Source organism: Podarcis gaigeae, assembly GCF_964106915.1.
Source record: "Podarcis gaigeae genome assembly, chromosome: 6".
Lineage (NCBI taxonomy): Eukaryota > Metazoa > Chordata > Lepidosauria > Squamata > Lacertidae > Podarcis > Podarcis gaigeae.
In genome coordinates this window covers 29641420-29659117 of record NC_139682.1, presented here as the reverse complement: position 1 = coordinate 29659117, position 17698 = coordinate 29641420, and the positions used below count along the sequence as shown (strand labels likewise).

Sequence of the window (17698 nt, the reverse complement as noted above, 5' to 3'; positions counted from 1 at the left end):
CGCGACAGGGTGAGCTCCCGTTGCTCGGTCCCTGCTCCTGCCAACCTAGCAGTTTGAAAGCATGTCAAAGTGCAAGTAGATAAATAGGTACCACTCCAGCAGGAAGCTAAATGGCATTTCCGCGCACTGCTCTGGTTCGCCAGAAGCGGCTTGGTCATGCTGGCCACATGACCCAGAAGCTATACGCTGGCTCCCTTGGCCAATAAAGTGAGATGAGTCCCGCAACCCCAGAGTCGGCCATGACTGGACCTAATGTTTCAGGGGTCCCTTTACCTTTACCTTACCATCTAAAACATAACAGTGATAGGGGGCAAAGTACATCAGAAACATCTGAGAGCCATTGTCATGGCCACACTCCTCCATAAACCACACCTCTCACTGGTCCTGTTTTCACACTGAGTGTTTTTGCCTGCCTGACATATGCCCTTCAACTCTTGGGATGCTTTGTGCTTGCCTGGATGGAGAGGGATATGTAGAAACCAGCCTACCAAACAAAGGTGAAGTTAACATTCATGGATCTGCCCAGTCTTGCCCAGCCCCACTGGCATGTGGCCCTTGAAAGGTTGCCTAGAAAGGATTTGTGGCCCTCCGGCTGATAATGATTCCCTGGTCCTGTCGTTAGTTCACAATATTGTGATAACAAAGGCAGGGGAAAACGCTGCTTTGAGCTCCTTCGAGGTGGATGAAAAAAATGCAATCTTGTAAGACATTGGTTTTGTTTCTAACTTATCACAAACTGATAACGTTTTTTAGCATGCTGTACCCATTGAGTTTGAAGGCTTGGTACGTGCTAGTAATGTTTAGTAAGAAAAATGGCATCATATAGAAAAATGTGATGCACTGTGTTAGGTACACATTCAGGATACATCCACAACTGGTGCTCTTTAGGCTCTGTGAGGTGCTGCATGCACTGTCAGGAGAAAGCTTCCCTACAGCAGAAAAAAAGAGGCAAGACTCAGAGGTGCCAGAATATATGAGGAAGTTCAGTAATTCCTGACCTGTTTCCATGGAAACTTGCCTTAGGGGCAGAAAAGCACTGCTTTCATTGGTATATTCTAGCAGGACAACTTATAGTGCAAGATCACTTTCTCCCATATATTCCTGCATGGCCCTAGAGCATGGGTAGGCAAACTAAGGCCTGGGGGCCAGATGAGGCCCAATCGCCTTCTCAATCCAGCCTGCGGACGGTCCGGGAATTCAGCGTGTTTTTACATGAGTAGAATGTGTCCTTTTATTTAAAATGCATCTCTGGTTATTTGTGGGGCATAGGAATTTGTTCATTTCCCCCCCCCCCCAAAAAAAAATATAGTCTGGTCCGACGCAAGGTTTGAGGGACAGTGGACCGGCCCCCTGCTGAAAAGGTTTGCTGACTCCTGCCCTAGAGAGCCTCACTGAAGGGCTTTCTCCCAAGTCACCCTACCTAATGAAGGGTGACAAGTAGTACTAGGGAGAGGGTCTTTTTGGTGATGCCATCCCAGTTATCAAATGTCCTCTCCAGAGAAGCTCACCTGGTGCCCACTCTATGGACTTTTAGATGCCCTGTGAAGACATTCATGTCCCAGGCCTTTTAATTACAGTGGATATATTTAACTGGTGCTTTTAGATTCTTGCACCAATTTAGTCATTTTTCTGGCTTTATGCCTAGCTGTTTCAGCTGCTATGTCATTGTTAGTTTTTTTGATCTTATTTTTTTGCTGTTATTTATAATTGGTTTTATTGTTATTATTTGTCTAAACCTTGGGCCACGTTTCATATTTTTAATGGGATTGTAAGCCACTCAGAGAGCTACGCTATAATAATAAATAAATATGTTTACTACCCGCAGTTCACCAGCAGGTCCCAGGGCAAGTAACAACAATTCAAAATACGGGCAGTTTAGAAATGCAATGGATAAAAAAATAAAAATCTCACATTGCCATTCCTACTTCAAGAGGCAAAGCGATGCACTCAGGAAAGTGCTTCTGTGGTCCCAGGAGACCATAAGCCCAGGTACATCATAGGAACTGTGGTGTCTGCAATTTCATCAGCAGAGAGGACCAGTTAGAACATCTGTGTCCTGGGGTAAGGTCCATTAATATTGCACTCCATGTGGGTTCTTCCTGACAGTACTTTTCAGGTCATTCCGTCCCAATGCTGTGGGTTGCTGTTGTTTTTTTGCACTTGCCTGTTTTCTGGAGACTTGTGGAGTTTGCATATCTGAGAGCAAGCTCTGTGCCATTTTCCTCATGGCTGCTGCCTGACCACTAATATGCTGCTTTTGTCTTTTCAGCACTTCACATTGCATGACAAAGTGGTGATAGATTTATTGTCACGGCAGAACATGAGCCATGAACCGATTTGCTATTATTGTGCAGTAAGGTAACTTTAGACTCTGGGAGTAAATAGGCTGGGGAGAGGCTCTTACCTTAGGTGCCCTCTGGTCAGCTGCCTCCATAATTATGCAGCCTTTCCTACCTTTAAATGCAGCCTTAGACAGGAATTGCCATCACAACATACGGTAGCCTTGCCGTCACAGGTGAGGGGTAACCTCACAGAGTTACAGCTCCCATCACCCTTAACAAATTACTGTATTCCAGGATTCTTTGGGGGAAGTAACGTGCTTTAAATATATGGTGTAGATGTGGCCTAGCATTTTAAATCAAAGCTCTTCCTCTGGCTGCCCCACTTCTCGTAACGATAAAAATATAAATAAAAAATGCCACATAAGCTTCCAGTGAGCTCCTTCAAAACAAAACAAAATCTGGTAAGCCCTGCACCCTGGAACTTCTCTACTCAGAGACGTGGTGTGAACATCTCTGTTTCTACAACCCCAGAAATTAATGGAGGTTCCTAGGCTAGGATGGGGAACCTGTGGCCCTCCAGATGTTGTTGGACTGTAGCTCACCTCATCCCTGACCATTGGTCAGGCTTGCTGGGTTTGATGGGATTTGGAGTTCAACAACCTCTGGAGAATCACAGGTTTTCCGTCCCTGTCCTAGAGCAATGGTGGTCCTCCAACCATTGTAGGAAGTGGTTCAGGAGATGAACGCAGGTATACAGAATTGTAGGTGTGTGGGATGGGTTAGGGAAACATTGGCCCCTAAGCTTACCCCTCTGTCTTTGTAGTTGACATTCCTCTATTCCAATTATTCCCAGCCTTTTCGGTATGACAACCCACAAGTCCGAATTTACTTGATATGCCTACCCATTGATTTATTGTCACGTGAATTCTGGGTCTTGCTGGGGCTTCATGCATTTTAACTGCGAGTTTCCCTATTTTATAACCAAGCAGAAGTTTACTTAAGCACAAATTTACTTAACACCCCTATTAATGTGGAATTTGTTGAAATATTTATAGTACCTACAAAGTTATTCACAGTTTTGTTTATGGGAATGGAAGAATACCAACCATCTAATTGCAGGGTATTGCTTCATAAGCTATAAATATTTATTCCAAAAACATACTCTTACACAAGCATTGCTAGATATAACAAACTATGGATATTTTTAATGGTTTTATTCATGAGGAAGTCCATTTTGGCAAGTATCAGTGGGATGGTGGAATTTGCATTTTGCCAACGAGTAGGTGAAGTGTGGGATTGGATGGTTGTCAGACAAAGTCTCAAATCGTTATTGATACATAGCCTGCTATTGCATTTTGTCCTCATAGCAGTCATTGCTGAAAAACCTGTCTTGCAAATATATGTCAGCAACACAGGTACTTCTTCATCAGCAAGCTCAGGCTATTCCGCGGTAACTGAGTATTTTGGGAAATGAAGCCAAAAATTTGATAACCTCACTTCCAAAAATTTCTCTTTGAGAGGCAAACACATTTATTACTTTTATATATATATACAATTTATACACAGCATAATAATAGAAATAAAAACCACCTCAAAGCAGCTTACAACTACAGTTCATCGACTCTGAATGCCATCACTCAAACTTCTCTGTTCCTTAAGCTGAAATGCAGCGGATAAATTTTGACCATGCAGGCTTCAAATCTCCTGTGGGTTAGCTATTAACCCTGACAGCAGATCTGGTGGCAATGTGCCCCAAGGTGCTTGTGCAGGGAGTTGTTTTGGGTGATTATTACAGCTTGCCTCTGATGCAGAGGCTCCTCAAAACAACTCCCTGTATGCACAGCTTGTGGCAAACTGTCACCAGAGAGCAGTTCCCAGGTGTTAATATGTAAGACTCAAGCCTTTCTGACATTCAGTTACAAGTGTCGACACAGCATTATGATATGCCAGCAAAGCAAATAGTTTTAAGAAGCATTCATTGTGCCAATAATAATTTTGGGTTTATTTATAAAAATCCCACAACCCACTTTCACAGGATTTGAGACCCACATCTTAGGAAACACTGCCCTGTTCCACACTGTAACACACAGCTATATTATAAAACGGTACGTTCCAAACTATATAGACGGCCAAAAAGTTTTGTTTTGCAAGTAAACAAGGTTCTGCTTTTTATTCATCCTCCTCTTTTGATCCAGAGGTAGAGGAATCAACAGCTTGCTTTTAAGATTCGTGATTTTTCTTTTCTTTTCTCGAAAACTAGGGATGCCAAAATAACTGGTTCAGTGTGAAACAGTGCAACATACACAAAGCTCTTTTGAAATTCTGTCTTCAGTTGAGATGATCACTTGAAAGCCTGAACTGTGATCTCTTTTGAAAATCTAGTCCCATCTCCCTCTCTCTTCCTCACTCAGGTGACAGCAAGAGACCTTTCATAGGGACTTAGATGACTGCAAAGTGTTGATACCATGGGGATTTTAGACTTACTGTCAATGCATTAAAGGAAGAATGTTTCTATGAATACTGTCATTCATATGGTGAAAGCAGAGGGCTGTCAGCTAACATATAGCAAAGCATTTAGGATAATGCCTTCTTAATGTTCAAGAAATGGAATAAATAATTTTGATCATGAAGGTAACAGCTAGGAGATTCCTATTGCATTGGAAATTGTTGGTCATGGTGGCACTTTTTCTTCTGGATTATTATCTACAGTGCAAGCCTGTGCAGGTCTACTCAGAAGTAATGTCCATAATTTTCAGTGGTACTTGTTGTTTAGTCATGTCCGACTCTTCGTGACCCCATGGATCAGAGCACGCCAGGCACTTCTGTCTTCCACTGCCTCCTGCAGTTTGGTCAGACTCATGTTTGTGGCTTCGAGAACACTGTCCAACCATCTCGTCCTCTGTCGTCCCCTTCTCCTTGTGCCCTCCATCTCTCCCAACATCAGGGTCTTTTCCAGGGAGTCTTGTCTTCTCATGAGGTGGCCAAAGTATTGGAGCCTCAGCTTCACGATATGTCCTTACAGTGAGCACTCAGGGCTGATTTCCTTAAGAATGGATAGGTTTGATCTTCTTGCAGTCCATGGGACTCTCAAGAGTCTCCTCCAGCACCATAATTCAAAAGCATCAATTTTTCGGCGATCAGCCTTCTTTATGGTCCAGCTCTCACTTCCATACATCACTTCCATACATTCAGTGGTACTTATTCCCAGGCAAATGGGGATAGGGTTGCAACCTAAAGGACTAGGCTGGGTCCTGGCCTATATATTTCCCAGCATTCTTTTTCATTAGCATAGAGAAGGGGAATGTGTGGCTCCTCAGAAGTTGGACTCCAACTCCCATCAGCCCCTAGCCCAAGGTTCAGGTATGACAGGAATTGTAGTCTTGCTACAGCCAGAGAGCCAGAGCTTCCTCATCCCAGAGGTAGCAGGTAGTATGACATCATTGTTAGATGCAAATGAATTATCAGAACTTTAAAACACTTTTGAAACGGTTACTGCAGGGATTGATGCCAATTACCCTAGATCAAAGAAATAATATATTTTCATGCTGTCCCATGGACAGGACAGAAGACATTTGCCCTGCGGCCATGAAAACTACTTTTTCACAAGAATTACTGTTGACTTCAACTAAAAAGCAAAATCACAAGGGCGAAGGAGCTCTCCTATAGTGCTTTGACCATTTGTTTTATCAATTACAAATCACCATCAGTGGAGCTGCTTCCAAGTAATTGGCTTTGTTTCAAGGCTGCTGTTATAAATTGAGGACGATGAAGATGAAACTGGGTAATTGCGCCACCACCTCCTGACACAAGAAACTGACTTATATTGAATGAAAGTACTGGTTTGTCTAGCCTAGTATTGTCTACTGCAGGGATGCAGGAATCTGTGATCCTATAGAAGTTGTGGGACTCCAACAGCCACAGGCCAGCAAGCATATGGTCAATGGTCAGGTCAATGGAGAGCCACAGGTTCCTTAGCCTTGTTCTATTGTGAGGAGCAACCTTCAGGGTGTCAGACAAATTTGTACCTTAGATTATTTAAGCGTACATACCTAAAGATGTTTCATGGGGATAAAATTAGTGGTACTCAACTAAATTTTACTAAGAGGAATTAATTGACACAACTTAGTCATGTTCATTGATTTCTGTGGGTCTCCTTTGGAGTAAAACTTAATGGACTGCCACCTAATCCATTTATTCGTTCTCTCTCTGGTTTTTATATTGTTGGAATCCGCTGTGATATATTTTTTATCATGCAGCAGTGGATAAATGTTTTTATAAATAAATAAATATCTAGTCCAACAGGCTGTTCTCACAGTGGCCAACCAGATGCCTGTGGGAAGCCCCAAAGCAGGGCATGAATACAGCAATGCTTTCTTGCTCATGATTCGAAGCAACAGGTACTCAGAAGCACAACACTTCTGCTGCTGGTAGTAATATGGAGATAGCCTTTGTGACTAATAATCACTGGAGGCCTTCTCCTCACTTATGGCCATTTCAGACATCATGCACACCTGAGGTGGCTTTAGATGAACTCATGAAAGCAGGTGGCATGTATTTGGAGAGTTGTGTTTCATCTACACTGGCTGCAGCTCCTCTACCAAATCTATATTCAGTGGCGAAGTCAGTGTTGAATAAGGTGTGAGTGAATGGCCCTTGCTTTGCCCAGACAGAAAGGACCTGTGCTCCTGTCACCTTGGAGGAAGAGGATGCAAGAGATGGCTGTCATGTTGCTCAGCACATTATTAGAAGGTACTGTTTGTCACCATAATGATAGGCGGGATGGGAAAGATGCATAATTACTAAATCCTCATTCAGCTGCACATAGAAGCAGCTTTTATTTTTCTTTCTCTGATAGTTAAAAAGCTGGGCAAGAAAGAGGGGGAACTGGCTATGCTCGTGAAGCACATCTTGCTAACAGAAAGACTCCCTTCTGCATCCTCGCTTCTGCTGTGTATCTTATATATCAAGCTAAAAGATCGTTCAGGCACTTCAGCAGTGACATTTCATTAAGCTCCATTTCTCCATATTAACTCAGAGCTCTTTTGCCCTCTGATGCGATTGCGGTGACTCTGCTGAAGTGTTTGTCATAAGTTATTCGTATTATCCGCCCAACTCCCCTATCATGAAATTGCTCTGCCACGCTAATCCAGTGAAATGGATGCATATCTTTTTTAGGATGGGAGAGCATTTAAATGCCAAAGCTGGCTGACAGATTAGCGGAAAGCAAACATGGCAAAGAGTCTTGAGAATCTTACAGAGTAACAATATCTACTGAGGCATAAGACTTCATGGGCTAAAGACCACAGCATATCCCTCTTCCCTCCCATTCCCTCTTTCTTCATGAGTCATGTCTTTTCAGATAGTGAGCCTGAGGGTAGGGACCATCTCAGAAATAGTAAGCAGCTCTGAGAGTCTTTTTGGCCACAGGGTGGAATATAAATGCTGCAGATAGATGAAAGATAGATGATGATAGATAGATGATAGATAGATAGATAGATAGATAGATGATAGATAGATATAGATGATATAGATAGATAGATAGATGATAGATAGATGATAGATAGATAGATAGATAGATAGATTATCTGCAATGCATAGAACAAGTTACTTCTGTGGTTAAGCACAACTTAAAGAAGGAAAGAGGCTAGATCTATATTTGACATCTACAAGACCACCACTGTCAAGTTCAAGATTATTCCATGGGCTCTGTTCCCCACCTGCCAATGTTTTTTTTGCTTGGAGCAAAACATCATCTTTCAGGCTAGACTAGAGGTGACTAATCAGCAGCTCACAGCCCAGATCTGATCCTCAAACCACCTTTGGTTTTGGGTTTTATTGTATATTCTGAGAAGCCAAAGGATCACTACACATTGCCTCTTCTTGTTGTACCCCTGCAATCATTCCTAGCCCCCACAAATTAATAACCTCTCAACATCTGAACATCTGCACTCCCTACCTGAGTGTACTTTGCTTCTAGCTGACTGCCAACTTCATTACACAAACCTTGGTGCTCTGTGAGAGGGTTGGATTGTTTAGCCCCATAAACCAGTGGTGCCGTCAGAACAGGGCTTTAGGACAAAGGTCCAGGGCCCCGCTCAGCAGGGTGAGGTGGAGGGGTCCCCCAGTGCAACAGGGCTGGCTTCCCACATTTTGAAGCAAAATCATTACAATCAAAAGATTGTTAGACCATTATGCTCAGAGTATAATGTTACCCAAGGGACGTGGGTGGCGCTGTGGTCTAAACCACAGAGCCTAGGGCTTGACGATCAGGTCGGCGGTTTTAGTCCCCGTGATGGCGTGAGCTCCCGTTGCTCGGTCCCTGCTCCTGCCAACCTAGCAGTTTGAAAGCATGGCAAAGTGCAGGTAGATAAATAGGTACCGCTCCGGTGGGAAGGTAAACAGCGTTTTCATCCGCTGCTCTGGTTCTCCAGAAGCGGCTTAGTCATGCTGGCCACATGACCCGGAAGCTGTCTACGGACAAATGCCAGCTCCCTCAGCCTATAGAGCGAGATGAGCGCGAACCCTAGAGTTGTCCGTGATTGGACCTAATGGTCAGGGGTACCTTTATCTTTACCTTATAATGTTACCCAACTGCAGAGTTGCCCCAAACTGGTGTCTGGAGCAGTGTGTGGAACTATTGGAAAAGTAGGCCACTAGGAAGATAGAGGCGAGTCACTTTTGGTCTAGACTAATTAGAATCATAGAATTGTAGAATTGGAAGGGACCCCAAGAGTCATCTAGTCCAACCCTCTGCAATGCAGGAATCTCAGCTAAAGCAACCATGACAGATGGCCATCCAACTTCTTGCTTAAAAACCTCCAAGGAAGGAGAGTCCACAGCCTCCTGAGGGAGACTGTTCTGTCCTGAGGAACACTTGAACAGCTCTTATTGTCAGAAAGTGTTTCCTGATGTTTAGTTGGAATCTCCATTCTTGTAACTTGAAGCCATTTGTCCGAGTTGCACCCTCCAGAGCAAGAGAAAGCAAGCTTGCCCCATCTTCCATGTTATAGCCCTTGATATGTTTGGAGATGGCAATAATTGGGACTAATCTTTTGCTAACTTAGGGATGGGGACCCTGGGGGCTCCAGGTGTTGCTGGACAACAGTTCCCCTCATTCCTGACCACTGGCCTGATGGGAGTCCAACAACAGCTGAAGGGTCATAAGCTCCCCAACACTGCACTAAGACCTCTTCCATCTAATACTCTCAGATTATACTCCACCCATGCAGGGGTGGAGGAAGGGAGGGTGTGGTGGGTGCTGTCTGCCCCAGGTGTCACCACTGAGGGGGGTGTGACAAAATGCCGGGCAGCACTCACCACGGGATCTGCAGTTCACCCAAGACATGCATCTCTCCTGGGAGAGACACAGTGGCTTGGACACATACAGGTTCTGTGCTGCCCAAATGGTCCACCCGCTGCCTCCCCCCAGCTGTAGGGCAGGCAGATTCCAGAGGCCCCGTGGTGCACCCTAACCCTATGGGCGGCTCACCCTGCCCCCAGCACCCAAGCAGCTTCCTCTGCCACTGGCTACATGTTGCTGCTCTGCTAGCAACTCTGCATTTATAATGCCTACATCATTTGTGCATGGTGTTCTCCCCAGTCATAAGTGGTTTCTGGCCATAATCTACTATCCCCAGTACTGAGAATATTTTTGACGGGAGAAAAGAACTGGTGTCTAGTTTCCTTTTGTTGTGTCTCCCAGCAGAACACTGTAATAATTCAGGAATTTCTTCTTGAGGCAAAACATTCTGAAGGCACCTGATGCAGCAATTTCCCTTATCCTATGTGGGGCTGTATTCAGATGTGGCACTTTATTCTGCCTTTCTGATGTTTCTTTGCCTGTTAATTTCCACGTTTTATGTGATCTTTCACATGATATCAAAGCAACTTCTGGAATTTAGCAGAAGTTTAGTGCTAATTTCCATGTTAATTGTTTACGGGGGAATCCATTTTCACCCCCATTAAGATAGATAAACAGCAGCTTTGCCTTGAATTGTGACATGACACAATTTGAGGCAGTATCTAGCATGTGGTTCTTTCCTGTTGTTCATCATTTAGTCCGACGTGGTGGTACGTATATTGATCACAAAGCCACAGTTCCAGTAGTAACAGATACTGTGATGTAAAAGGAACATAAGATATTGAGACAGGAATACTAGCATTACATCCAGTAAAGCTAACAGAATACATTCCACTTCTGAATGCAGCCTGCGTTTGGCTATGGTCGGTTGCTGTGGTTGGATGGCACTGGGCTGCCTTAGAACCCTACAAACACCGCCTGGAGCTCCCTAGAGCAAGCATAATGCATAAAATGATAATATTTAACTGCAGCCGTTAAGGCTGTGATACAGCTTTACAGAGCATTAGGCTGTTTCCAAGTGAGTTAGGCCCACTGGAAATAATGGACCTAAGTTACTCATATCCGCTGATGTTGGAAGGTCTAGTCTGAAGATGATTAATGCTGTATACAACCCATGTCTTTCCTGGTTTATTTCTGCTCCAAGCATGTGCCTCTTGACAGCATCCACACAGGCCAATAAGAAATAAGGTCATATCAAAGACAGGCTTCACCTTCTGGCTAATTGTAGTACTTGTTACAAAGGCTGCAAGATTGCAGGGGGTTCCAGGCACACACCTGTCAGGGATTGGATTCAAGAGGGCGAGAGAGAGGAGGAATGGTGGAGATGACCCCCCCCCCTTTTCCTGATGCCGCTGAAGAAGGGGAATGCAGCATTGATTTGCAGCAGGGGTTTGAGGGAAGTCACAGCTCAGAGATAGGCGAGGAGAAGAGTTGTGAAGTGTTAGAAGAAGGAGGGGTGGAAACTCTGGCAGAGCAGCCAGCTGACACGTTGTCACTGGAAAATATTTCTGATCCCCCTTCTCCCGGAACTCTGCGTTCGTTAAGAGTGCAGGAACAAAGGAATCAGAGACATTTGGTCACGAGGGGCCACCGTAAAGGGAGATGTTGTTGCTAGGAAGGAGGGAGGAGGAGCTCAGTTTGGAGCAACGCCATGATTAGGGTAGACGGGAGTTCTTTTGTCTCTTGCTGTTATGAATGAATAAACTCATTAAAAGGGCCTTTATCTTGTTTCTCTGCTTCTTGCTGCCAACAGGAAGGAGTGGAATTCCTGAAGCCCTGACAACACCCAGAGTTGTGTTTCCGTTGGGAAGTCAAGGCACAGTGGAGACCAAGGGCTTTAAGAAATATTATTTGTTGCACACGTGTTTACACCTGGGTCTTCTTTGGAGAGAGTTCAGAGCATCACATCTCAGGAGGGTTTTGTTCCCCACAGCAGGGCAGCATTGGAGTTCAAGGCATCCTGCACACCAACTCTCTGCCTCTGTCCCACCCAGCCAGGATCGTGGTTCTGCCTCATGTGGCCTCTGTCTGGAGTCCTGGCTCTACCCCCTTCTTCCCAGAAACACTTGCTAGGAAAAAAACCAAGCCTTGTGTAATGCAACCCTTTTTTGCCCTGTGGGCTCAGCCTGCCCCCTCCCCTGTTTTCCTAGACTTTGGAGCTGAAATCCTAATCCTTTCTCCTTCCACAGTAACCATGGGAACTCGCCCCTCTGTCCACAGGGAGAGAATTTCTTGCCCTCATCATAGTTTTCATTGATGTGTTAATGACTTGCTTCCAACACCTTTTGTCACTGTTAATGACTTCTATTGCAGGTAAGGCTCTGGCTAGACATTTTTCCTTCAAAACTCCAAATCTTATCTAAATTCTACCCTGCATTAATTTCTAACATTCACTAACGCTAGCAGTTATGAATGCCCTTGCACCCCTAAACTCTGCTACTCCCAAATCTGTTATAGCACCTTGCTTCTTTGCAAGACTCCAGGCATAGAGGAGGAGCTGTGTTCAAAACCTCATGTGTATTTATAGAAAAAGGGCTAGACATTTCCCCCTAGTAACATTAATTAAATTAACTGCTACTGACATGAAATGAAGAGCTTGTGATCAGAGAGTGGAAAAATGTCCCCACTGAGAAGAAATTCTCAAAAGTCACAAAACTTTCAAGGGAGTTTTGTGCATTCAGAGACCAAATATTCTTCCAGAGGTCAGGGGGTGGGGATTGCATTACTGTATTCTTATGCCTGGTGGGGCTATCAGTTCACGTTATTATTTGTGTATGGCGACATCAGTTGCCATTATTTCTTGTGAATGCTCCAATGTGTGTCAAGATCATTAGCATAAGAAGATAAGAACATAAAAGGGCCTGCTGGATCAGGCTGTCGGGCAATGTAGCCCAGAATCCTGTTCTCACAATGGCCAACCAGTTACTTATGGGTAGCCTACAAGCAGTATCTGGGTGCAGCAGCATACTACCTCTGACAGGTGAGGGCGAACATGTGCCACCTCATCTCAAAGTCTGGATGTTTTCGCATTACTAGTGAGCAGCGATCTCAATGTATTTCCTGGTGTACTGTATGTTGAAGTATTCACTGGGTCAGTATCTGAACCAAAACATGGCCACTTGTGCTGGTTTCAGATTCACAGTATCACCATTGTGAATATCCAAATTAGCTGTTAGCCAACATGCTTTTTTGATATCCGTGAGCTGAACTTGATAGTAAAGCAAACTGATAATAATCAATGGACAGACGAGTGGGACGGACACACAAAATTTGAGCAACGAAAACATTGTGTGAATTTCCTACTGGCACCCAGCTAGGCAATTCTCATGGTATTTTGTGTGATGAACCACTGATGATGATTTTATTATTTATACCCTGCCTATCTGGCTGGTTCTATCTGGCTGGGTTACCCTGATGGCTCCTGTAATAAGTGTGGGAGCATTTTCAAAGGGTATTGACATAATCTATAGAAAGACCATTGTTATCCAGATGCTTTATAAAGAGTGTCTGTGTATCAGGTGGAATGTCTCCATGCTCTGTTCTGGACAAAATATGTTCAGGATGATGTTCAGGTGTGGAAGCATTCAATAACCCATAAAGTTTCGCTGTAGCCTCTAGGCTCCCCCTGCTGGTCAAAAACACAATGTTTAACAGAGAAAGATAGGCTCAAGAAGAATGATTGATTACCCAGTATGATTTGGATGTGATTCTTTCCCTATGTTGTTCATCATAATTGATACCGGTGGAAATCTGGGCAGTTATAAAATATATACATCACATGCCTAATAGTTTAATAATCCATTGGGGTTTGTGCAGAACATCATGTTGTTTTCTTTGTAGGGACATGAAAACCCATTCCAAGTGTGTATTTAGTATTTTAAATAAAAGCCAGTGTGATTCAGTGATGGGGTTGAAACAAGGAGAACTAAGTTCAAATCTCACTCCATTACAAAGCTTATTGGGTGATTGTTCTGTTAGTATGTCTTGCCTAGCCTACCTCACAGGGTTGTAGTGGAAATAAAACGGGATTGTTTCATGTAAACCTCCTTAACCTCTTGGAGGAAGGGTATGATATAAAAAAATATCAGGCGGCATTTGTTACAAATAAAGAGCCCAGACTAAAATTGAATTGTCCAAGAAACTTTGTGGCAGATGTGAAGTTTGCGTGGTTTCCCCTCATTGGCATTGTTTGTGCTGTGCTGCTGGGGAAGGAATGGCCACTCATCCAATAGGATGTAGGAAAGCAGTAGAACCAAAATAAATATTTGCAAATATTTGAAATCCCCTCTTATACACAACCATTACAGCACCGAGTCACAAAATGCATGCCAGAGCACGGAAGGGGGTGAGATATGATAAGTTTGTCCGGGATGCTCCATACTTTTGGCATGGGGAAGTCTTCTGCTCCATCACCTGCCAAAATATCAGCTATGAGCAGAGACATCTTCCCAAGAAACCAACTAATCCCATGGTGCAGCCTTAGTGTGGCTCCAAACCAGAATTCCCATGCCTGGCCTTGTTCGCTTTTTGCTTCTCTCGTGATTAACAGCCATGTGTGAGGAAGGGTGGGGCTGTACTATCACTGTTGCCCTGTCTTCTTCCATCCCCAACGCTGCTATCCACACACTGGGTGAACTTCTGAAGAGAGGACTATGACTGTGTAGGGCAAGCTTTGTCAGTCTGGGAAGGACAGATTAGGTACTTTCTCAAAACTGCAAACAGAATCATATTTTCCCCCTTCTGTTTAGTTTGGTCCAGATAAATCTCTCTCCCCCCCCCCCTCTCTTTCTCTCTGTAGGCTGAAGTATGTTTCTAATTTTAATCTTGGGGGAAAAAACCTTTAGGAATCATTTAGGGAATACTGTACAACGCACACACACACACAAACACACTTTGAGTTAACACACACAAAGAATAAGAAAAACTGCACAGTTGTTCGATTTCATAGGATAAAGAAGCAGGGCCTGTTGTTGACTTAACTCTGCATTGGATTTTGGCCTTTGCAAATGTTTCAGGCATTTACACCAGAGTCTAATGGCCCAGTGACTTGGTAAATTTCTTTTTAGATTTATTTACACAGCTAATCATGCGTGTGTAACTGGCACTTCCTCTCTTCTTGTCTAGAGATGGCTGTTGGGCATAATTACCCTTTTGAGCTACCAGTCAGAATGCGAGGGATGTCATAACCTCTTGTGGGATAGGATTAATGTGACATTATCTAGATTATTAAATTAGAAGGCCTTCATCCCATTACTGGCATAAATACTGAGTGGGATCCATTTGCTGGTGTTCAGAATCAGAACCAGCTAATCCCTTCAGGGATCTCTAATGCTTCCCATGTTGAGGAAATAATCTTTTAACCACGTTTACCGTAAGAAAAAAATGGGAGTCATTTCCATGTGTGTGTAAGAGAATAAAAGCAGGGAGGGAGACATTTAAAATTACGATTTTATGCCCTGACTTTTTCCATCATGGAAGTTAAGACGGCACACCTGGTGTTTGGAGAGTGAATCCTATCCAGATACTCACTAAAGCTAGACCTGCTTAGTTTCAAGAATATGCTTTCAGGCTATGGTCTGTGAATACGTAGAGTTATATACTATTGATGCTGCTACTACCTGTCATTTTTTTGCACTCAAATTTTAATGAAATCAGTGGATAATTTCATTCTGCCTTTTTTCCTGCATGTTGTATTACATTTGATTTTTATTCTATTGTAATCAGGGCTTTTTTCAGGGGGAGCTCACAGTTTCAGCACCTCTCAAATGGGCACTTTTGCCATTCTAAGAGAGTGAGGGAGGTGTTCATGACAAGTTCCAGCACCTCTTTTTCTAGAAAATAGCACTGATTGTATTGTTTTATATTTTATTGATATAAAGCAGGCATCCTCAAACTCAGCCCTCCAGATGTTTTTTTTGGGGACTACAATTCCCATCATCCCTGACCACTGGTCCTGTTAGCTAGGGATGATGGGAGTTGTAGTCCCAAAACATCTGGAGGGCCGAGTTTGGGGGTGCTTGATATAAAGCATGCGGGGACAGTATACGAAAAGGACATCAGGGGTGTAAGGTTGAATGAAAGTTGTAAAGATTTATCAACAACTGGTCATGCCCCTCCTGCCAGCTTTTAAAGACAAGATAGGCACACTATGACTGGTGCTTTTGCTGGCATGCACTTCTGTGGAGTCCACAGCCAAGAGCAGAGGCAAACCCAGTTATTGGTGATGAAACAGGAGTCAGCTCCTCAGGGTCCTTCTCCAGCTGCCCAGCCTCGCCTCCCAGGTGGTTGATGCCCCATTGCTAGGGAATCTGTCTACTCTGTGGCTCTCTAAAGGTAAGGGGAGGAGGTGCTGTCCCCTCTCTTGGGCTGCTCCCCACCTATGTACTTCACCTCCTCTTTCTCATATGAGAGCAATTGCCACTCCTGCCCTGAGTCAGTCAGAATCCCAGTGCTCGCAGCAGCAAGCTAGAGAATTAAAGGGTGCTCTCACCAACCCTACATTAATGCTGTAGAATTTATTGGCAAGACTTATACATACTGTAATATGTCTTTGTGTGTGTGTGTACCTGCATGTGATGCCTTGAAAGCAGAACTTTGAAGCAAAATGGGATCGCTTTTAGAATTCAAACAACCGAATTACAATCCTGGGATGTTGCCAGATTTTGAATTTGTGTGTAATTTAATTTCGTCTCCAGTAATAACTGAGATTGTAGGACTCTTGGTATCTTGGGCTGTAAGTGTTCCCTAGAGTGGTGGCGGTGGTACTACCAGGTACTTGGAGAACATGAAGCGGTGTAAGAGGGTGTCTGCAGCCTGCCCCTTTGCTGTGTTAAGATCCCAGAGAAAGAGCCCAGATAGGGCCAGGAAATCCCGTGGGCCTGGCTAGCGATGGCAGAGTAAGAGAGCTGAATTCTGCTGCATCTTCCCTTTCCTGGTTTGTTTATTTATTAATTTTCTATAGATAAAGGTAAAGGGACCCCTGACCATTAGGTCCAGTTGTGACCGACTCTGGGGTTGCAGCGCTCATCTTAGGCCGAGGGAGCCGGTGTTTGTCCGCAGACAGCTTCCGGGTCATGTGGCCAGCATGACTAAGCCACTTCTGGCTAACCAGAGCAGCGCACGGAAACACCGTTTACCTTCCCGCCGGAGTGGTACCTATTTATCTACTTGCACTTTGATGTGCTTTCGAACTGCTAGGTTGGCAGGAGCAGGGACCGAGAAACGGGAGCTCACCCCGTTGCGGGGATTTGAACCGCTGACATTCTGATCAGCAAGTCCTAGGCTCTGTGGTTTAACCCACAGCGCCACCCGCGTCCCATGTGCTTATATACATAGTTTTTTTTCCCTATACCACCCTTCATTTGAGGATCACAGGGCTGTTTGCAATATTAAAAGCAGGAAAACGTGCCACATAAGGACAAATGAAAACAATATCACCCAGTGGCGTAGCGTGGGTTGTCAGCACCCGGGGCAAGGCAAGTAATTTGCGCCCCCTAACCCGTGGATTTGTGTCCCCAAACCCGTGGATTTGCGCCCCCTAACCCTAACCCCCAGATGTTGCGCCTGGTGCGGCTGGCCCCCCCTGCACCCCCATGCTACGCCACTGATATCACCCCCTGTGTCCCAGTTTAAAAGGCCATAGATCGTTCAATTAGCCAAAGGCCTGGGAGAAGAGGAATGTTTTTAGGAATGGCACCTAAAAACATGGAATGAAGGTACCAGCCGAGCATCCCTGGGGAGGGCATCCCGCATACAGGGAGCCACCGCAGAAAAGGCCCATCCTCTGTTGACACACCCCAGGAGAAGACACACAAAAAAGGGCCTCAGATGATGATCAAGGAATCATAGGATTGTAGAGCTGGGAGGGATCCTGAGGGTCATCTAGTCCAACCCCCTGCAATGCAGGATCACAGGGTCCTGGTTGAAATACATGGGGAGGTTAAGGAGACTAGAGGGACAATGATCTAAAACCTATGGGTGGTGCATAGGTATGGTTGGGTGCAGTAGAGTGGAACCAACCCATGTAACACGCTTGCCAAAATGCATCGGTACAGTG

At 44.5% G+C, this 17698-nt stretch overlaps 1 protein-coding gene across 1 annotated transcript in view; it reads right to left on the bottom strand.

The window, feature by feature from the left end:
• The window catches only part of SNTA1 (syntrophin alpha 1), a 64799-nt gene extending 60260 nt beyond the window's left edge, over positions 1 to 4539 (bottom strand). Inside the window, exon 1 of the mRNA XM_083746274.1 lies at positions 280 to 4539. The gene's annotated coding sequence lies outside the window, so the exon portion shown is untranslated. The remainder of the gene's footprint in view (positions 1 to 279) is intronic.
• Positions 4540 to 17698: the final 13159 nt, after the last annotated feature.